General features: G+C 40.6%; 1 protein-coding gene across 1 annotated transcript in view; it reads left to right on the top strand.

The window, feature by feature from the left end:
- CLCN5 (Cl-/H+ antiporter 5) overlaps nt 1–23,296 on the top strand; it is a 165,574-nt gene that overhangs the window by 2,570 nt on the left and 139,708 nt on the right. The window lies entirely within an intron of this gene.

Below are 23,296 nucleotides of genomic sequence, written 5' to 3'. Positions count from 1 at the left end.
CCAAGCCAGTGGCAGGCAGCCAGGCAGCGGTTTCTTTAATTTAACCCTTTGTCTTCGCCAGGACAAAGCATATTGGTTTAAAAGGAGTTGCTGCTAGCTGGAAGTTCAGATTATTTTAAAGTAGGGGTGGAGGGGGGTGTGTGTTTGGGGGGGTAGGAGTAGCGGGAAAATGTAGTGCCAGGAGCATTTTCAAAGAACTCCCTTCATTTTAACATGTGCTCGTGGGGGTTATAGGTGAAGAGATGGAGGATATCTTTTCATATTTCTGTTTTTTATTTGGTTCTGGCAAATTTCTATCATAAGGTTTTCAAAGGTCGGGGAGACAGATGTCAGCACCTCCTTGACTTCCTCTTCGCAGTAAAGACTTGAAAGCATATTTAGCGTTATAATGATTATATTTGGTGATAGAAGGGAAATGCCTGTTTTAATATTATGGAACGACTTGAGAGCAAAGCTCAGTGATGTCTTGCCTGATAGACTATATCTTTTGTGAACCTGTGAATTCTTACCACATATAAAGTTACTTTTTTTTTTGGTGGGGTTGGGGATGGTGCCCTTTGGGAGAGTGTCAGAATGTCCAGGGGTGTGTGGGATTTTTATGTTTATCAGAAGGGAATGTGGGTTTAAGAAATGGTAGACAAACACTACCCAAATTGGTCTGTGACCCACAGAAGGTTAAGGGCCACTTACATGCAGTAGAATGAAAGGAGCTTGAATGTCCATAAATATTCAGTAGGTAGGTTCGTTGGTGGTCTAATGTATCTTTTAAAACCGTCTCCAGTTGGTTACAGCCGTAAGAAGAATTTTTGATGTGTGAGGGTTGTCAATTTAAAGATACTTTTTGATGTGAGATTCGGCCTGTATCCCTGCTTTGACTCACACAATGGGCATTTATCAGGAGGAGTTTGAATATTCTTGTTTAAATCCTGAGACATTCTTTCTTTCAACAAGTAGAATACAGAGATGAGTAAGATGCAGAACCCTAGAGGGTTCCTTGTCTTATGGGGGGAGACAAACATACAAACAAATAATTGTGTCAGGTTGAATAAGTGTTATAATAGGGAGAGATGCAAAATGTGATGGACGTCCAGAGAAAAGCATGATGAACTGTGAGTTTTGAGATGGGCTAAAAAAAAATGAGTGGGAGTTTGCCAGATGGGCAACTGAGAGAATTGCATTCTGGGCAGACAGAGAAGCACTGTTTGGGAACTTCCAAGTTGCTCTGTTGGACTCGTGTGAGATGTGTGGGCCACGACCTCAGATGAAGCAGGGAAGGTAGTTGGAGGCTGGATAACAAAGAACCTTGTATGTCCTAGGAAGGATTTTACACTTTATCCCGAAGACAAAGATTCTAAACAGGGAAGTAACATAATCAGATTTTGTTTTAGAAAGATTACTTTGGCAGCAATGTTGAGGTGGGGTTGGAGCCGGAGAATGAAAGCCAAGAGGCAGTTGGGAGGTTTCTGGTATAGTGGTTTAGGGAAGAGATGGTGAGGGTCTGAGCAGAAGCAGGGGCAGCAAGGATAGAGAGAATGGGATGAATTCTAGAAACGTCCTGTGACTAGATGCAGGGAGGAACCGAGCCTGGGTTGACAGCCAGTTTGGGTGCCTGGGGCCGGTGGTGCCATTCACAGAGATGGGGAACATGGGAGGTAATGAGAGGGGCAGGGGGACTGTGGGAAGTTAGTGTGCCGCATTTGGTTTGGTCTGTTTTGTTTGAGACACCTGTGAGCTGTCAGGTCAATGTTTAAAAGACAGTCCTGAAAGTATAGAATTAGAGTTTGTGTAAGTGGGGAGCTAAAGTTTTGTTCCTAATGATGCATAAAGAGCTTGTGTGTTTTCTCTCTTTTTGATGGAAATGTCATCAGTAGTTAATGATTTATAATAAAAAACATTTTAATGGATAACAATTCTTAATAAAAATGTCATAATTTCTTAATAAGTAATATATTTTGCTATCTCAGGCCCTGAAATCCGATCTGCTTAAGATTACATTGGAGGAAAACAATTTTTCTAGCATTAGTGAAGAGGGGAGTATTCCACAGAAATAACTGCAATCATTCCTTGTTTTCTGCAACCTCTGAAGTGACAAGCATAGTACAATGATAGTTTGGGTGGCGGTATGGTAGAGTAGTTAAAAGTATGGGTCTAGGTTCAACTCCGTTGGTTCTGTCACTTGGTAGCTGTGAGACCTTGGGCAAGTCCCTTAATCTCTCTGTCTCAGTTTTCTCTTTTGTAAAATGGGGATAACAATAGAACTCACCTTATAAGGCTGTTGTGATGATTATTTAATATTAAACAAAACACTTGGAACATAGTGTCATATAAATGTGTGCCATTATTATTAGTAGTGAGACATTTAGAATATTGTCTATCATATAAGTGCTTAGTAAAATTTAGCAATAGCTGTTATTGTTACTACTACTACTTCTACTGCTGTCATTATTATTTGCTATAGCCTGGAGTGGGCCTGGCACCCTGTTCTGTGGAGGGAATTTCAGGTTGTCCTTGGAAGGCCTGCCCTGTAGTCATCTGTTTGGGTCTTTATGTAGAGGTTTAGATATGAAGAGATCCTTAGAAAACATCTAGCCCAACCCCTAGAGGTTAAGTGACATACCTACGGTCAAACAGGTTAATAGTAGTGATAGGACTAAAACCCAGGTCTCCTGATTCCCTATTCCAATTTTCTTTCCATGGACTCATGGAAGAGGGAATGTGTGGGTCTGTCCCCAGCTCAAGGGAGCTCTGAGTCAATCTCTGGATCTAGTAGAGGAACTCTAAAAGCTAGAGGAAGCCAAGTGTCGTTAGTCTCTTGGGTCAGTCCTGTCTAGTTCCTTCATGGAGAATTGGATCCAAATTGCCATGCCTCTTTAACATGGCCAACATTATTATTTTTGACTTCATTTGATGGAGTCCTCTAAGACATTTCCTGGCCATTTTAAACAGAGTGTACTGGGCATAATTTAATATCTTTGATAACTCAGGGTCATCATTAATAACATCAGTTTCATTGGTCTAATGGTCAAGGAAATATTGGAGAGAATAATAGCCAGTTTAGGGCGGGATGAGAGTGGAGACTTGTGTTGTCAGATCTCATTTATTTATTCAATTAACATCAAGCACCAGTTGTGCACCAGGCACTGTGCTGAGCTCTAGAGATGCAGTGGTCAGTAAAAACAGGTATGGGCTCTGCTCTCACGGAACTTACCAACGAGGATAAAAGTAGAATTTCAAGCTTATGAAATGCTTTATTTAACAAATGTGCTGAAGTAACTTGGAAAAATGACACCAACGTAAATTTAGAAGGATTAAAATAGGGTTTCTTAATAAAGGAGGCTGGTGCATCGGAATTGCCTTTTAAAAATATTCCTGCTCAGCTCTATTTACGATAGCCAGGACATGGAAGCAACCTAAGTGTCCATCGACAGATGAATGGATAAAGAAGGTGTGGCACATATATACAATGGAATACTACTCAGCCATAAAAAGAAACGAAATTGAGTTATTTGTAGTGAGATGGATGGACCTAGAGTCTGTCATACAGAGTGAAGTAAGTCATAAAGAGAAAAACAAATACCGTATGCTGACACATACATATGGAATCTAAATAAATAAATAAATAAATAAATAAATAAATAAATAAATAAATATGGTTCTGAAGAACCTAGGGGCAGGACAGGAAAAAAGACACAGACGTAGAGAATGGACTTGAGGACACAGGGAGGGGGAAGGGTAAGCTGGGACGAAGTGAGAGAGTGGCATGGACTTATAAATACTACCAAATGTAAAATAGATAGCTAGTGGGAAGCAGCCACATAGCACAGGGAGATCAGCTCGGTGCTTTGTGACCACCTAGAGGGGTGGGATAGGGAGGGTGGGAGGGAGACGCAGAGGGAGGAGATATGGGGATATATGTATACGTATAGCGGATTCACTTTGTTGTAAAGAAGAAACTAACACACCATTGTAAAGCAATTATACTCCAATAAAGATGTTAAAAAAAAATTCCTGCTCAGTTCTCATCCCCCCCAGTTGTGATTCAGTCTTAAGACCTGAGCATTTAAAGAAGTGCTGTAAGCAATTCTGATGTGTAATCCTGTTTGGGAACTGCTGCATTAAAGAATTAAAAGTTAAAAAAAGAAATTATAAAGAAACTGAAAAAATACAGAATACTCATATAATCGTGGGATAGGGAAGATCTTTGTATGCATAATATGAAAGGTAGAATAATACAGTTTTAACTGTGTGAAAATTTAAAATTTCTGCACAAAACCATAAAATTAATGAGAAAACTGGAAACAGTTGCAAAAAGACTCATTATCCTTAATATGTAAAGACTTAACAGCTCAGTGAGAAAAATACAAGTATTTTACTAGAAAAAATGTGCAAGTCATGGGAGTAGGAAAATACATACTCAGAAATCCAAATGGCCAATAAACATGAAAAAATGTTCTATCTCAGTAGTAGTCAAAGAAAGGGGGAATTAAAATAGCATACTATTTTCTCCAATATAATTTGCAGTGATTCAAAAGGAATGACAAAACACAGCTTTGGCAAGGACCCGAGGGAGCAGGCATTTGCATACACTTCTGGTGGGAATGTCAATTTGGCAATATTCATCAAAAGCTTTAAAAACCGTGTTTACCTTTTCACCCTGCAATTCCTTTTCTTGGAGCTCATCCTAAGAAAATAATGAAGGATGTGCACAAAGATGTATCAATAAGGATATCGATTGCAGCATTTTCTATACTAGGGAAAATTGATAACACTTGCATTCTGATGCATTGATACAATGCAATACTATAGTTACTAAAAATGATACTGTGGAGTTATTATACTTATTAACATAGAAATAGGTTCATGATATGGTGTTAAATGGTGGGGTTGAGAAGCACATCCCAAATTATCAGTAGTTAACAGTGTGGCCTCTGGACTTAAGAGCTGGATGGAAATCCTAGCTTTATGAGCTTCGTGGTTTTGTGAAGTTACTTACCTCAGTGTTCCTCAAACTTCCACATCTGTTAAAAGAGGGATAAAATAGCAGCGAACCTAACAGTTCTCAACTTGTACGTCCATTAGGATCACCTGGGGATCTTTTAAGCCCACCCAAGCCCAGGCCTCACACAGGCCGATTAAATCTGAATCTCTGGGAATGAGATGCAGCACTCCGGGAATTTTGAAGCCCCTGGTGACTCCAGTGTGCAGGCAAGTTAGGGAACTGCTGAGCTAATATATAGGACGGTTGAAAGGATTAAATCAGAAAATCACGGTGCCTGGCATGTGGTAAGTACTTAATACATGATAACTATTATTAGTAACTGTTACTTTTTCTTATTAATAGTATGGTCCCATATTAATATATGTGGTGTGTCCATGTATGTTTTGTACAAAGAAAAGTCTAAGAGGATAGACACACGAGTATTTTAAAAAGAAATTACGGTTGACTTTATTTTTACTTATTTGTATCTTCCATTTTTTCTGTACGTAACATGGGTTCCTTGTTAATTTTTAAAGGTATAATTTCTGAAGGAAATATCAGATATATGTACACAGCTTTATATACTAAGGTATTTATAAGTGGTGAAAAACTGAAGACAATTTCCATAGTAGGGGAATGTTAGTAAATTATGGCAGGTCCACGGATTAAAAATCCAGACCAATGCTGAGGAGAATCTTCATGACATAATGGAAGAGTATTGGGATTATTCCTTTTCTGTCTTCAATTTAAGTGGGGCTTTGTGTATATCTCTGTCTTTACATGTTATGTATATACCTGTAAATGTATATATCCACCTTTGCCAGCGTGGATCCCTCAAGTTGGGACTGCATAACTAAAGCAGTTGCAGTTTTATTTTTTTACAGCTTTTTTTCCCCCAAAATGATTTGTAGTTGTGTGTGTAGCACTTTGCCCTGCTATGTGTGCTCTGCAGTAAAAACCAAATCTAATATATTTCAAAAAAGAAAATACCTATGAATGTGACAATAAATACAGAATAGATGGGAATTATCCAAAGTTGTTGACATGGCTATCCCTAGGTAGTAGGATGCATTTATATTTTTTCCCTTTTATTTTTACTTTCCAAATTTTATGTAATAAATATGTATTACTTTTAATAATTTGGAAGTGAGGTATAAAATAGCAGTGCCTCCAACAAAGAGTGAATTGTGTGGGCTTCTGGACAACTGTTTCAGCCTCTCTGTGCTCCCTTTGCCTCCAAATTAAAGAAAAAAAAAGCAACCAAACTCCTGAGGGTTTGGTTAGAGCAGTTTTTTGCTACTAATACTTCCTCAAGTACTCTTGTAACTTTTAGCTGTCTCTCCTACTGACTCCAAAAACTCTTTTGAGAGTGAGATTGGGGACAGGGAAAGTGTACAAAAATGGAGAAATTACACTTAGTTTAGTGTGGAAGTTACATAATAAGGTGAAGTGGCAAAATATGTCAGGTAAGGGTGAAAATAAAACAGTTGCAATGAGAAACTGTTCTGTTGGCTTCAGATCCAAAGGAAGTAAGTTTCAACTTTGCAGTTTTTTTTAAGCACATCACAGTGTATTTGTAAACACTCTGGTGATTTAGCTAACACTTGGGGGCCAAGGGGAGCATCACAAAGCAGTCAGTGAGTTGATAACAGAACTTCAGTGTGAAATCTAGATGGCTGTGTGGCTTGATAGTTGGACCACCATCACCTAGGAAAAGCCATCTGGTTCTGTTCTGTTGATCAAAACGTTAGTATCTGTGTGTCTCATCTCCGACAGGTACAAGAAATGACTTCTTTGTCTCTCTGCATTATTGCCCTTCCACAACTCCTCAGCGGGGCAGAATGGGGGCGGGGGAGAAGGATTATGATGAAAAACGTTGAATAGGGGGTAACTAAAACCAGTCTTTCAGAAATTTTTTCTGTAAGAGCCAGTCATTCCTTCCCAAGCGTACACTGTGGAAGGAACATGGGCCTTGGAATCCGATACACCTGGATCTGAACCCGGCTCTGCCAGTTGGTAGCCAGAGTTCCCTAAGCTCCAAAAGCCTCAATTGTCTCCTCTGGGGTCAAGTGTAGTCTCTGGAGACAGACTCCCTGGGTTTGTATCCTGGCTGTGTCACTGATAGCTATGGGCAAGTTATTTCATCTCTGGGCCTCACCCTCTTCATCTGTAGAATGGGGTTAATAATAATCATACTTCAAGGGGTATATGGCCTTACTCTGTACTATTTACAATCGCATGTGAATCTACAAATAAAGTTTTTACCTCAATATAAAATTTTAATTAAAAAAAGAACAGGGGAACAAGGACTTTCTCCTACATACCAATAATAGTGTTCACACGCAGGGAATTATCATCTATACAATAATTTTATCTAGTTTATAGCCTATAATTACATTTTTCTCAATTATCCTAAAATATCTTTTATAGCATTTCTTGAGGGGGCATTTAGTATCCAATCAAGGAGGAGGTATTTGATTATCTGTCCCTTTAATCCCCTGTTCCTTTTCCTTTGTTTGTTTCAATACATTGACAGTTTTGAAGAGTCCAGGACAGTTGTCATGTAAAACATTCCTCAGTCTGGCTTTGTGTGATTGTTTTCTTGAGATTAGATTCCAGTTCTGTGCTTTTGGCAAGAAAATTACATAGATGATGTTGTGTATGTCCCACTGCATTACATTTTGGTTGAAGACATGTAATGTCAGTTTATCCCATTATTGGTGATGCTAAGGTAATCACTTATTAAGGAGGTGTCTGCCATATCTCTTCATTGCTGAGGTTCTGCTTTTCATAGATAATTAATAAAAAAATCTATGGTATGGTACTTTAAGACCTTGTGAATATCCTGTTTCCCAAATCATTCATCCAGTAATTTTAGCATTAATTGGCAATCTTTACCTGAATTGTTGAAAAATGATGATTTTTCTAATTTTATCATCCCTCTTTTTTTAAAGCTAGAATTCATTTATAATGAAAAGTTCCCCCACATTTTATTAAATTAATTAATTAATTTTTATTTTTGGCTGTGTTGGGTCTTCGTTGCTGCACGCAGGCTTTCTCTGGTTGCGGCGAGTGGGGGGCTACTCTTCGTTGCGGTGCACAGGCTTCCATTGCAGTGGCTTCTCTTATTGCAGAGCACGGGCTCTAGGTGCGCAGGCTTCAGTAGTTGTGGCACGTGGGCTCAGTAGCTGTGGCATGTGGGCTCTAGAGTGCAGGCTCAGTAGTTGCGGCGCACAGGCTTAGTTGCTCCGCGGCATGTGGGATCTTTCCGGGCCAGGGCTCGAACCTGTGTCCCCTGCATTGGCAGGCGGATTCTTAACCACTGCGCCACCAGGGAAGCCCCCTCACATTTTATTTTATTTTATTTTCTATTTAATTATAGTGGATTTAATTATAGTGGATTTAATTATAGTGGATATACAGCGTCAGATTCTTTTCCATTATAGGTTATTATAAGATTTTGAATATAGTTCCTTGCACCATACGGTAAATCCTTATTGTTTATCTATTTTATATATAGTAGCATATATCTGTTAATCCCATACTCCTAATTTATCCCCCCCTCTTTGGTAACTGTAAGTTTGTTTTCTGTGTCTGTGAGTCTGTTTTGTAAATAAGTTGATTTGTATTATTTTTTAGAGTCCACGAATAAGTGATATCATATAATATTTGTCTTTGACTTACTTCACTTAGTATGATAATCTCTAGGTCCATGCATGTTGCTGCAAATGGCTTTATTTCATTCTTTCTTATGGCTGAGTAATATTTGTGTGTGTGTGTGTGTGTGTGTGTGTATTTCTTTATCCATGCATCTATTGATGCACACTTAGGTTACTTGTGTGTCTTGGCTATTGTAAACAGTGCTGCTATGAGCGTTGGGGTGCGTATATCTTTTTGAATTAGAGTTTTCATCTTTCAACTGGAAAGGATCTTTTGAGGTGATCTGTTTCCAGTGTCTCATCTTGCAAAGGAAGAAACTGAGGCCCAGGGAGACTCATTCTGGGTCATACAGCTGTCACGTGGGAATGCCAGTCTGTTAGCTCTACTGCATTACACTGCCCCCCATTCCCCCAGGCTTGACTATTTTATAATTTTCTATAAGTGTTAGTCTTTCCCTACTATTGCTTTTCCTACTTTATTGCTGCTTTGGAAAGTTTAGGGTTTTTTCCCCCAAAGCATTGTTTTGTCATTGAGGTTTCCAGGATGTGTTTTTCTTTTTCCTGTGCCTCTGTTAGCATTTTTGAAATAAACTATAGGTTCCTTAGGTTTTAACCAGGATTATGATTCAGAGCTTCCTGTTTCATGTAACGCTGTTCTGTGTGTGGTGGGGCAGGGGGAGGGGGGCACTATGGGTGGCAACAAATGCCAGATTCTTCTTCTTCCTACCTTCTGTTAACACGCAGGTATTTATAGCCCTGTGGTCAGACCAGAGAAGCTGTTGAGGAGTTAATAGGATGAGGTAACCCCCTTAGTAATGACGTATTTTCATGCTTTTCAACCCAATACCATTCAGGGTTGAGGTAGCATTTTATTGTATTTATTTAGGATTTCTGCCCTGACTACTTCCATGAAGAGCATCACAGAAATTGCAACATAGAAATAAATCCGGGACAGGGATGATCTAGTGGCAATGAAATAGATGTTATCAGGTGTGTGAGATATTCTGGGCACTGAAAATTTTTTTTTCCTTTTTTCCCCACCTCTTCTTTTCTTCTTCTGGCCCCCACACAAAAATATAAGCACACTAAATTACATCACTGACATCTCCTGGCCATAAAAAGTGTTCAGATATAGAGGAACCCCCTGGCCCTGTCTGTACTGGGTCTTATGGTCCTTCCACTGCCCTTCCTTGGCCTGGCCTGCTGTGTGGCCACCTATGACTAAGCACTGAATATTCCCAGGTTGAAATCATGATCTTTCCTGTTTAGTTTGAGAGTGATGAGAAGCAGGTTGGCAGGGGAATGGCCACCATCCAAATGCCCAGCTCTGCCAAGGGCTTGTTTTCCTTGGGTTCTGGACCCTGGTAATAAATAATAATAGTAGAACCTCTCTTCTTACATTCGCTGTGTTAATTGAACTACCATCTACCCAGATATCAAAGCCAAAATTCTGTGTGGCATCACATGGTTCTTGCTCTTCCCCACGTTCAGTCCACCTTTGGTGGCCTAGAGCATTTCAGTAGGTCACATTCCTGGCAAATGTCTACTTATCTTTCAGCTATCAGCTCAGAGGTCATCTCTTCTCTATAGCCTTTCCTGAAACCTTGCACATCCTCTGGTAGAATTCGCCTTTCCTCTCTTTGTGTGTTTCCACACTATATTGTATATCCCTTGAAGGCATTGACTATTTTTGTTTAGTACTTTTGTTTTTGTGTCTGCCATGTGCCAGGCACTGCGTTAGGTGGGTGCTGGGGGTATAGTAGTGGCCACAAAAGTCATGATTCTTGTCCTCCTAAGTCTTACAGTCATATGGGGGAGTTGGAATGCAAACAAATAAATACAGAAATATTTCATTGTGAAGTGTCATGAGTGCTATAATGTCCTCTGAAAAAGAATAATAAATGAGACATAATTTATTGGGAGGGAGGGTCTGGGAAGAAGTGACAAGTTCGGCTGAGACTGAAAGATAAGCAGCAGTCATCCAGGTGAAGAGTTGGGGGAAGAGCATCCCAGGCAGAGGAAACAAAGTGGAAGTCCCTGAGGTGGAAAGAACCTGAATTCTTCCCTAGCATGGCCCAGTGGGGCTGTACCATAGTGAAGGAGGTATAAAGGGGCACGGGATGAAATTGGAAGAGTGGGGACTTCCTTGGTGGTCCAGTGGTTAAGACTCCACGATTCCACTGCAGGGAGCACAGGTTTGATCCCTGGTCAGGGAACTAAGATCTTGCAAGCCGCGTGGCACAGCCAAAGGGAAAAAAGAAAGAAAGAAAAAAAGAAAGAAATTGGAAGGGTGGGCAGGGGCTGGTACACAGGGTCTTGTAGGCCATGTAACGAAGTATCCTAAGTGCAGTGTGGAGGCTTTGCAGATAAATTGGACAGGGCAGGGTATCAGTGAAGGAGAGGGTAGTGTCTCGTTCACCTTTGCATACCAGCTGTCTAGTAGAGAGTGCCTGCCACATACTATGGGTTCATCGAGTCTTTGTTTAATGAGTAATACTTGCCTGGCCTTCCTGCCACGATTGCCATGAAGATTAAAGAAGGTAAGATATGCTAAAGTGCTTTGCAAAATGTAAAATGTTAAACAAGTGTTATTCTAGATGTGATTCACTAGATTCTGTGCAGTGATGCTTACAGATGTTCACTACCACTGGGGGAAAAAAACCCCAAATCGTTAAACTAGCAAAATCTCTCTGGTGTTAGAGATAATTGTGTTGCCAGGAGAAGTATAGGCTTCTCTTCTGTGCTGAATTCACTCAATAAAATCTCCGAATTCGTTATTGAAGAGCTGGATGAATTGTGAGGAATAGTACCTCTGAATTTGCATTTGGATGGGGCAAGGCTAATCAGGCTAATCACAGCAAGGTGTGGCTGCCACCAGCCGTGGCACCTGGTTTTCTAGACTGTGTTAAATAAAGTAAAAGATGTAACAAAATCATCAGTGTGCTGCTATTTTTTTTTTGCGGTACGCGGGCCTGTCACTGTTGTGGCCTCGCCCGTTATGGAGCACAGGCTCCGGACGTGCAGGCCCAGCGGCCATGGCCCACGGGCCCAGCTGCTTCGCGGCATGTGGGACCCTCCCGGACTGGGGCACGAACCCGCATCCCCTGCATCGGCAGGCGGACTCTCAACCACTGCGCCACCAGGGAAGCCCAGTGTGCTTCTATTTTTGTGTTAAATATTTAGTTCCCTATTTGAGCTGCAGGAACTTCAGACCAGGTGATTGATTTTAAAAAGCCCACCCTCTGTGCAGTGTTGGTGGGAGTATAAATTGTTAGAGCCCATTTGGAGGGCAGCTTGGAAGTCCTTATCAAAATGTAAAATTCACCTTTTGTCCCGGTGAATGTAGTCTAAAAAGGAACTGCACAAAAGTATATGTTACAAAGATGTTAGTTGCCTTGTTGTTGCCATTTTTTCACTGTCGATAATCATGATGTACATCATGAGAGACTGGTTATATTAATAACGGTGTATATGCATTATGGAATGTATTTCATTAAGAAGAGTGAGATAGCTCTCTATATAATGACAGAGATTGATGTCCAAGATACATTTTAAGTGGGAAAAGAAAGGTGCAGAATGGTATTGTATGATCCCATCTGTACAACATAAAGAAGGGGAGAGTTATAGGATAGATAGATCTAACTTTGTAAATATGTATACTTACATATGCATAGACATTTTCTGGAATGATGCAGAAAGCAACAATTATCAGTTGTTACTTGTGGATTAGGGATGGCTAGGGTTTTTTCATGTTCACTTGACACTTTTCTATACTGCTTGACTTGCTTACAACAAGCTATAATGCCTTTAAATAATAAACTTTAAATAAAACCTGTATTCCACACAATTCTTTTCTTGACACTATTATACTAAGAAATAAAAGGTGTAATAGTGGTTGAGGTGAGAGGTCAGGTCTGAAGCACCAGAGGCAGAGTTTGGGCAAATCTAAGGCCTCAGAAAGCTACCAGGGAATCATCATGACCAGGAGGCTTAGGGGGTGGTGTGGGGTGGGTGTGGCTCTGTTTAAAGCTTAATGCTAAGAAAGTGAGATAAAATTAGGTAAAAATCAGGATTTTGTTAGGGTTTTTTTTTGTTTTTTTTTTTTCTTTGCGGGACGCGGGCCTCTCACTGTTGTGGCCTCTCCTGTTGCAGAGCGCAGGCTCAGTGGCCATGACTCACGGGCCCAACCGCTCCGCGGCATGTGGGATCTTCCCGGACCGGGGCACGAACCCATGTCCCCTGCGTTGGCAGGCGGACTCTCAACCACTGCACCACCAGGGAAGCCCAGGTTTTTTTTTTTTTTTGATGAAGCAATTTTAAGTATGTCATTAGTTTTGATCTGTGGGTATTTTAAAACCTAAGTTGCATAGTAATTGTATTTTAGGACACAATTAAACAATTAAATGTCTCAGTGTCTGGATAAATAGTTCTTGTTCTTGTTCAACTTGTTTAAATATTGTAAGTGAATGCTAGGCTACAGTTTCTCTAGCTTTTTGCTTAAGGACCCGAGGAGGAATGCAGGTATAGTCTTCAGTTTGAAGCGGAGAAGATTTAAGTTGACTATATTTACGTAATAAAGTTTTGATTAAATTAAATCCTCAAATGCTTCAGGTTCATTTTAGCCCACTCTCCCCCCACCAAAAGAAGGCTTTTGCCTGAGCTACAAGAGGTAAATGGAATTTCTAGCTGAATGTCCTCTTGATTTGGTGTAATGAATATTTCCTTCACTCAACTGTGTGCATGTAGAGACGAGTCACTAGCCAGTCTTAACTGACCCTGGTTCTCTAATATTTGGAATTTTAGCCAGGTGATGGATGGTAGAAGACTTAAAAATGGGTTAAGAAGCAAGACATGTTTTACTCTAGGATGTATAATTGTATGTGTAATTGGGCAGGTGGCAGAGGCTGGAGTGAGAAAGGCTAAGCAATTTCAGGCTGTAGATTGGTGTAGAAGGACTGGAATCATAAAGAGTGCAACTTTTGAGAGATGTTTCTGGTTGGCGAAACCGTAGAGCATGAGGAGTTGCCTGGAGTGTGGCTTTAGACTGAACCTGAACCTGGACCTGGAAGTTATGCTTAGAGAACCAGACAGGAAGATTCTTGTCTTTGCTAGTGATCAGAGAAGCTGTAAGAAACAGCCCCACCTTGGACTAGGCATAAAGGAGGGGGAAACTGGGACAAGAAACAGAAATCCTAGAAAGACAGAGAAGGTCCTGAGCGACAAATGGGCTGAACTTTGTATCTGCTGAGAGCCAGAAGTTGACTGCCCTGTGTAGAAAATGTTGCTGAGAGGCCTCACTCCATAGTAAAGTGTTCTGATTTGACTAAGGTCGAGGAAGAGAAGAGAACAAATAATAACGGCTATCATTTATCCAGTACTTGTTGTGTGCTTCTTCCAAGTGCCTTACATGCATTAAAAAAATAAATTTATTTTATTTATTTATTTTTGGCTGCACTGGGCCTTCGTTGCTGCATATGGGCTTCCTACAGTTGTGGCGAGTGAGGGCTACTCTTCATTGCGGTGCGTGGGCTTCTCATTGTGGTGGCTTCTCTTGTTGCAGAGCATGGGCTCTAGGCACGTGGGCTTCAGTAGTTGTGCTCACGGGCTCTAGAACGCAGGCTCAGTAGTTGTGGCGCATGGGCTTAGTTGCTCCACGGCATGTGGGATCTTCCTGGACCAGGGCTCGAACCCGTGTCCCCTGCCTCGGCAGGCGGATTCTTAACCACTGTGCCACCAGGGAAGTCCTGTTACATGCATTTTTAATTGGTAACTGACAGAGCCTAGATCCAAGGCAGTCTGGCTCTAGTGACCTTGCTGTGGTACTAATGAGGAAGTGAAACGATCTCAAGGCAGTAAGAAGGCAGAAGGCTTGATGGAATTTTGTGGCCAAAATTCTGGATTCTTCCTAAATTTAAGTAATTTAGTGAGTATCTTTTGTGTGAAAGACACTGCTAGGTGTCACAAGTGGGACTAAGAGGAATCAGAAGTAAATACTGTCCTCCCCACAGCTAATCTCTGAGTAAGTTAAAACGTGTAGAAATAACCGTGACCCAAGCTAGTGTTAGATACACATGATAAGAGAGGTTTAGAATACCATAGGAGTTAGGCAAAGGTGAGGAGGTGGCACCTGAGGTAGACCGGGTAGTATGGGGTAGGTTCTTCTATAGTTGTTGATGTTAAGAGATATGATTTCAGGCAGCAAAGTACAAGGTACATTTGAGAAAATGAGAAAAGGTGTCATGCCAGGCCTGTTATATGCATTATATGCATTGTCTCATTAAATCCTCATAACAACCCTTTATTGACCAAATGATTTAATGTCAAAACCAGGACACTTTTTTGTGTGTGTGTGTGTGTGTGTGTGTGTTTTTTTGCAGCACGCGGGCCTCTCACTGTCGCGGCCTCTCCCGTTGCGCAGGCTCAGCGGCCATGGCTCACGGGCCCAGCCGCTCCGCGGCATGTGGGATCCTCCCAGACCGGGGCACAAACCCGTGTCGCCTGCATCGGCAGGCGGACTCTCAACCACTGCGCCACCAGGGAAGCCCCCAAAACCAGGACACTTTTAATCAAATGGCATTAGTCTAGACAGAGACTGATCCAGGGGAACCAAGACATATGAGGCAGTTGGTATTATCCTCATTTAACAAACAAGGAAAACGAGGCTCTTAAGTCACATAGCAGGACGTGATAGAGCCAGGACTTGAATCCAACTCTGGCTCACAAACTAAGAGGTCCATACTTCATTCTGCAAGCAGTGGGGGCGGGGGGGGGAATTGAAGGGCTTTTTGCAGAGAATGTCATGGTTAGAACTATGTAAGGCAGATGGGAAGGAGATACTGGAATTGCAGAGATTAGTTAGGAGATCGCTGAAAGAGATTCAGGTAGAACAGTGTGAGGGCCTGGATATAAGAAGTTAATTTGGGGGAATTAAAGGAAGGGATAAATGTGAGAGCCATCACAAAGGAAGACATGACAAAGCTTGATTACTGGTCAACTTTGGAGGGAGAAGAGTAAAGGACAACTCAGGATTTCAAATTATTTAGTGAAAACGTTGTTAACCAAAAGTAGCCATTGTAATGTAGAAAGGTAATGTGAGTTTTCATTAGCATTCTAGACTAAGAGGAAATCTGCTTCTCAGTGCAGTTGACTTACTGGGTTATAATCAACAAATTATTTAACCCTCCTTTGCCAATATTTACTCACCTGTAAAATGTAGTGTTATCTGTCACTAAAAAGCCCCTGAAATAGCACAGCTTGTCTGAATGGTTTTTTTTACCTCTGTCTTTTCCAAATTTGAGAGCTTGTGCTCAGTAATGTGAAATTGAATCCCAGTGTTGAATACATTCGTTTTTATATTGTATCAGCAAAACAATAATCATAATATTGATAATGATGTGTTGTCTCCCTCTTCCGAACTTCTGCCTCTGTTACCGCCTTTAACTAACTGCCAGATGAATTCTAATGCCCGCCTTATAATATCTTTTCTATCATTGTCTTAAACTGTTTCTTAAAATCTTTATTATGGTTTAACTTGTTGAAATGTTTATCTTAGCTCCCCAGATAGAGTGTAAAATACTTGAGGGACAGGAACATACATGTTCCTAATGCCTTAAATAGAAGCACCCGGGAAATAGTTATTGATTTGATTTGACCAGTTCATATGGTACAATATGACTGCTCTCCTTTTGTTTTGTCCATTATACTTTATTAATATGGCCTCAAATAGTATTGAGTTTTTGGCAGCTACATCTTACTATGAGCTTGTAATGAGCCTAAGGCCTACTTCTTACTCCAAGTATGTCTATGTCTGTCTGTCTCTTTCTCTCTTTTTAATTATTTTTATTTACAAAAACCTTTCTATCTAGGCTTTTACTTAAACATTAATGTAGTTAAATTTTTATTTGTTTGTCTTGTTAGTTTTTGCATTATTATTATATATATTTTATGAATATCTTTATCCAAGTAATTAATAAAATTTTGCTTGGTGTATTAGTTTTCTGTTGCTGCATAATAAATTACCACAAACTTCGCAGCTCAAAACAATACCCATTTATTATCTCACAGTTTCTGTGAGTCAAGTCTTTCATGGCTTGGCTGGGTCCTTTGCTCAGTCTCTCAGGCTGCAATCAGTGTGTTGGTTGGGACCACAAGTCTCATCTGAGGCCTTGGGGTTTTCTTCCAAGCCTACATGGCTGTTGGCAGAATTTAGTTCTTTAGTTGGTTGTAGGATTGAGGCCTTCAGATCCTAGGGGCCACCTGTAGTTCCCTGCCACATGGCTGTCTCCAAAGGCACTTTACAACATAGCAGCTTAGTTCTTCAAGGCCAGCAAACCATAAAGTCTTTATGTCACCACAGCAAGAAGGAATTATAGTAATCATGGGAGTGACATCCATCATCCTTGCTGTGTTCTGTTGGCTAGAAGCTACTCACAGGTCCCACCCACACTGAAGGCAAGGGCATGAACACCAGGAGGTACGAATGATTGGAGGTGGTCTACAAGTGACTGCTACACTTGGCATAGAGCTGAATGAGGCTAATTGAAGACGTGCAACTTACCATTAAGACATTAAGGGACACTTACTGAGTAAGGCTGCTCTAACAGCTGTGACTCTAACTTTATTGTCATCCAGTGAATGTTTTTTTTTTCATCTTGCTTACAAAGATATAATGAGAGGTGATGTTCAGTAATTTGCCTAATATCATTCATCATGTGGGGCCTTCCACTGAGACAAAGAGCACTGGAGCAGGAGTAGACTTGTGGAGATGGAGATTCCGGTTTGGATGCCTATAGGTATCCAAGTAGAGATTCATCTCCCCCAGGTCTGGGGCTTACTAGAGGGTTTGGGCTGTGTAATAGAGATTTGGGAGTCTTTCATATAAAGATGGTAAATGGAGTCTAGGGTGTGTGTATAGTTTGAGAGGGGAAAGGTGCCAAGGGTGAAGCTCTGGGGAAACCCAAGTACTTTGAGTGAGTCCCCTGACCTCCCAATTTAACAACCCAAATGAAAAAGGAAACAAGTTATGCCGCTTCAGAGGAAAAGTTGTATTATTTTTGTTTGCTTCTGTCTTCAGTCCCATCTCTTCCTGTCTATTCTAGGTAGCATGTATCCAATTATCCCCCTTTTCTTCTGGTATCTTTTCTTTCTTTCCACTGGACCCATTCGCTAGACTATCCATAAATGCTGTGGTCTCCCTTTGCTGTGCCCTCTAGCTACTAATACCTATCTAGCAAGCAGCCTAACCTTTCTGGGCCTCAATTTTCTCAAAGATTGAGTGGCAAAATATAGGGAGAAGGTTATGATTTTTAAGAAGCCTCTTTCAGATCTAAATTCTGTTCTGCCACCTTATTTTTCTCCCCCTTTCCCTTTTTGGTTCTGTTGACAGTTCAGTTCCTTTTTGAAACTTCCCTCCCTTGGCCACAGAGTTGTTGTACTCTGCTAGTTCTCTTTCTGCCTGCCTCTCCTGCTGTTGCTTCCTTCTGCCCCCTAATTATATCCATATTTGGGAGTGTTCTTTGCCTTTTCTCCCTTTATATTCTCTCCCTGTGAAATTTTGTCTTCTCTTCTGGCTTTACCTCTTTTGGTTTTTGATTATAGAAGTAACACATGATTACATGTTTATCTTAAAAAAATAATACAGAAGCATCGTGAGTAAAAAGTGAAAGTTCTCTTTCAACCTCCTCCTTAGAGGTAACCACCATTATCATGTTGGTGTCCTACCTTCCAGGTGTTGAGTCACAAACCCATAAACTTAGCTCTAAACTCTACTTTTTCACCTATAACTGCAGTCTGAATACCCTTAACTTGAATGCTCTACTATCAGCCTATCAAATGAGTTAGCTGAATGACTTTGGGTATGTGGTTGATGTGATTCTTTCTGTGGTTGTTTCTATTCTGTGGTTCTTTCATTGTCTAATATGTATTTATTTTTGTGTCCCCCATCGCATTAAAGATATTCCTTATATGTTTGGTTGATCCTATTATTTTATGGCTGATAAGCTCTCATTAGTACTCCTTCCCAGTTCTAATCCCAAAGAAGTAGAATAACCCTCTGTCAAAACTTTAGATGAAAAGGTGGATGACTGGGTATAGGGCCCAGTCACTGGGAACCAGAACTTGTGAGCGGTTAGGTGAGTAAGAGGAAGCATGGGGATTTGTTGGAGGAGAATAAAGTGATGGATAGTTTATTGGAAACTTTGATCAGTAAATTAAAGCCAGGGTTCTAACGTTAAAGAAAAACATCATGGGCTCTAAAACTTAAATATCTTAATCTAAAATATTAGCTACCAGAATCACTATTTGTGTGAAAACATTGTTTTGGCTCTGAAAAAGATATATGGATAAGCTCTGCAGTGTAATGGGTTACTTTACAAAAGTATTTTCCGCTGTATGTTTATTAAACGCAAATTTACTGGTAAGGTCATGCCTTTTGAGAATCCAGATCGCCAGTGGAAGTTGATTACTCCATGTCATTTTTTTTTTTTTTTTTTGTGGTACGCGGGCCTCTCACTGTTGTGGCCTCTCCTGTTGCGGAGCACAGGCTCTGGACGCACAGGCTCAGTGGCCATGGCTCACGGGCCTAGCCGCTCCACGGCATGTGGGATCTTCCCGGACCGGGGCACAAACCCGTGTCCCCTGCATCGGCAGGCGGACTCTCAACCACTGCGCCACCAGGGAAGCCCACTCCATGTCATATTAATGAAGCTGTGTCATAAGCAGATGACACACTGAAAATTGCAGGTCTCTGTATAAGCTTAATTACAAAGGAATTGAGGGTTACCTCAATGTCTGGAGGCATTTCTGGTTTTCACAACTGCGGGGGATGTTACTGGCATCTAGTGGGTAGAAGTCAGGAAAACTGCTAAATATCCTATAATGCCCCCCACAGCAAAGGTCCGCCCCCTACAACAAAGAATGATCTGACCCAAGATGTCAGCAGTGCTGAAGTTGAGAAACCAGGGAATTTGGGGTTGAGAGAGATCCATGGAGGTGGTCATTGATGCCCCTTTGTATTTATGCTGATGTCCTGTAATTCTTAACCTTGGAAGATAATGACGATTGTTTGGATTCCAGTGATAGTAGCATAAATATCAGATAAAAGACCCTTATTTGCTTTTCTAGCTATTCTAATTATTTGAATACTAAAGGAAATTATTCCCAAACTTTGTCAATACTCATTTTTTCAAGGGAAACTTATTGCCAGAACACTTAAAGAGAGATAAACAAGAATGCTAAGACCTGATGCAGTTTTCAGTTATTGCTCTGGTGTTTTAATTCTTAATCCTAAATACTGCAGGTGACCTTATCTTAAACTGAGATATAGCTCAGTAGTTTAAGTTGCATTGCCCAAGGTCACATAGTGATTTAATCAACCCTGGGCCAGAAATCAGGTCTCCTGATTTCTAGGCTATTGTTCCTTCAGTTCTGACATCTCTTCTGTGTTGCTGCTTTTCCTGAAGAGCACAATCAAGTATGTCAAGATTGGATAGTCTTAGGTGCTGGGCATTTTGCAGATTTTTGCAAGAATATTCAACCTCACCAGTTATCTAAAAAAAAGCAACAAAAATAACCTAAAATACTGCAGAGTAAAACTCAAGGAGTTATACTTCTCCACCAGTTAACATGGATGCAATATTACACAAATGGGGGGTGGAGCTTAAAGGAAGTGGTAGGGTAAAAGGACTGTTAGCATAATATAGCTGGATGGCATTTCTCTAAGCTACCATTTTGAAAAATGTTGCCTTTTGGACTGACTCCCAAGCTCCATTTGGCTAGCACTTTGGAATTTTAAATGGGTAAAAAATATGATTTTCCGTTGCTCCCAGCTGCCCTGCATGGTTTAATAGACGAGTATTTATTTATTTATTTATTTATTTAACATCTTTATTGGAGTATAATTGCTTTACAAGGGTATGTTAGTTTCTGCTTTATAACAAAGTGAATCAGTTATACATATACATATGTTCCCATATCTCTTCCCTCTTGCATCTCCCTCCCTCCCACCCTCCCTATCCCACCCCTCTAGGTGGTCACAAAGCACAGAGCTGATCTCCCTGTGCTATGTGGCTGCTTCCCACTAGCTATCTATTTTACGTTTGGTAGTGTATATATGTCCATGCCACTCTCTCACTTTGTCACAGCTTACCCTTCCCCCTCTCCATATCCTCAAGTCCATTCTCTAGTAGATCTGTGTCTTTATTCCCATCTTGCCCCTAGGCTCTTCATGACCTTTTTTTCCCCCTTGGATTCCATATATATGTGTTAGCATACAGTATTTGTTTTTCTCTTTCTGACTTCACTATGTATGACAGACTCTAGGTCCATCCACCTCACTACAAATAACTCAATTTCATTTCTTTTTATGGCTGAGTAATATTCCATTGTATATGTGTGCCACATCTTCTTTATCCATTCATCCGATGATGGGCACTTAGGTTGCTTCCATGTCCTGGCTATTGTAAATAGAGCTGCAACGAACATTTTGGTACATGACTCTCTTTGAATTATGGTTTTCTCAGGGTATATGCCCAGTAGTGGGATTGCTGGGTCGTATGGTAGTTCTCTTTTTAGTTTTTTAAGGATCCTCCATACTGTTCTCCATAGTGGCTGTACCAATTCACATTCCCACCAGCAGTGCAAGAGTGTTCCCTTTTCTCCACACCCTCTCCAGCATATATTGTTTCTAGATTTTTTGATGATGGCCATTCTGACTGGTGTGAGATGATATCTCATTGTAGTTTTGATTTGCATTTCTCTAATGATTAATGATGTTGAGCATTCTTTCATGTGTTTGTTGGCAATCTGTATATCTTCTTTGGAGAAATGTCTATTTAGGTCTTCTGCCCATTTTTGGATTGGGTTGTTTGTTTTTTGATATTGAGCTGCATGAGCTGCTTGTAAATTTTGGAGATTAATCCTTTGTCAGTTGCTTCATTGGCAAATATTTTCTCCCATTCTGAGGGTTGTCTTTTGGTCTTGTCTATGGTTTCCTTTGCTGTGCAAAAGCTTTGAAGTTTCATTAGGTCCCATTTGTTTATTTTTGTTTTTATTTCCATTTCTCTAGGAGGTGGGTCAAAAAGGATCTTGCCGTGATTTATGTCATAGAGGGTTCTGCCTATGTTTTCCTCTAAGAGTTTGACAGTTTCTGGCCTTACATTTAGATCTTTAATCCATTTTGAGCTTATTTTTGTGTATGGTGTTAGGGAGTGATCTAATCTCATACTTTTACATGTAGCTGTCCAGTTTTCCTAGCACCACTTATTGAAGAGGCTGTCTTTTCTCCGCTGTGTATTCTTGCCTCCTTTATCAAAGATAAGGTGACCATATGTGCATGGGTTTATCTCTGGGCTCTCTATCCTGTTCCATTGATCTATATTTCTGTTTTGGGGCCAGTACCACACTGTAATAGACGAGTATTTAAAAGGGAATAGGGCTTCCCTGGTGGCGCAGTGGTTGAGAGTCCGCCTGCCGATGCAGGGGACGTGGGTTCATGCTCCGGTCCGGGAGGATCCCACATGCCGTGAAGCAGCTGGGCCCGTGAGCCATGGCCGCTGAGCCTGCGCGTCTGGAGCCTGTGCTCCGCAACGGGAGAGGCCACAGCAGTGAGAGGCCCGCGTACTGCAAAAAAAAAAAAAAAAGGAATAGCACCAGCATTGATTTGCATTATGAACTTAGGAAATATACTTAGTTTCTTCATATGCACAGTTCCTTCATAAAGTAAATGGAGGATGTTAATGATAAAAGTAGTTAATTTTTAAAAATATTGCAGATATCTTTTACTGAGGATTAAGAACATCCAAAGGTACAATGCTGTTGATAGAACCACAAAGGTTGGAAGGGTATGAGGTTTGTAAATTGTAATAACAACAACAACATAAGAAGTTCTTTACACACATTATCTCAAATTATCATAATTACCTTACAAAGTGGGCCATGTTATGTTATTTTACAGATGAGAGAAATGAAACTCACAGAGTTATTCTGGATGGAATGTAGAACTATTTATTTCCTACAGGTAGTTAATATTTATTGAGTCCTTACAATTTGCCAGGTACTGTTCTAAGCCCTTTACACACATTATTAAACTTCAGTACAGTGCTATAAGGTGAATATTGTTATTCCCGTTTTAAAATTGAGGAACCTGAGGTAAAGAGAGGTTAAATAACTAGCTTTTATAGCTAATAAGAAGTGCCTGATATGGATCGAGATATGCTCTAAGTGGGAAATACCCACTGGATTTCAACGAATTAGTATGATAAAAAATATAAAGTATTTCAATAATTTTTAAAATTGATTACATGTTGAAGTGATAACATTTTGAATATATTGGGTTAAATAAAATCTATTATTAAAATTAATTTCATCCTATTTCTTTTTACTTTTCTTAACATGGCTTCTAGAAAATTTAAAGTTAACATATGTGGCTGGCATAAAGTTAAAATTTAAAGTTGACATAAAGTTAACATATGTTTTTTTTTTTTTTTGCGGTACGCAGGCCTCTCACTGCTGTGGCCTCTCCCGTTGCGGAGCACAGGCTCCGGACGCACAGGCTCAGAGGCCATGGCTCACGGGCCCAGCTGCTCCGCGGCATGTGGGATCCTCCCGGACCGGGTCACGAACCCGCGTCCCCTGCATCGGCAGGCGGACTCTCAACCACTGC

Source organism: Delphinapterus leucas, chromosome X, assembly GCF_059928025.1.
Source record: "Delphinapterus leucas isolate spDelLeu-1000000601 "Yukka" chromosome X, BTC_Dleu_Yukka2, whole genome shotgun sequence".
Taxonomy (NCBI): domain Eukaryota; kingdom Metazoa; phylum Chordata; class Mammalia; order Artiodactyla; family Monodontidae; genus Delphinapterus; species Delphinapterus leucas.
The sequence above is the reverse complement of the archived record's forward strand: the minus strand, read 5'-3'. Positions and strand labels throughout refer to the sequence as shown.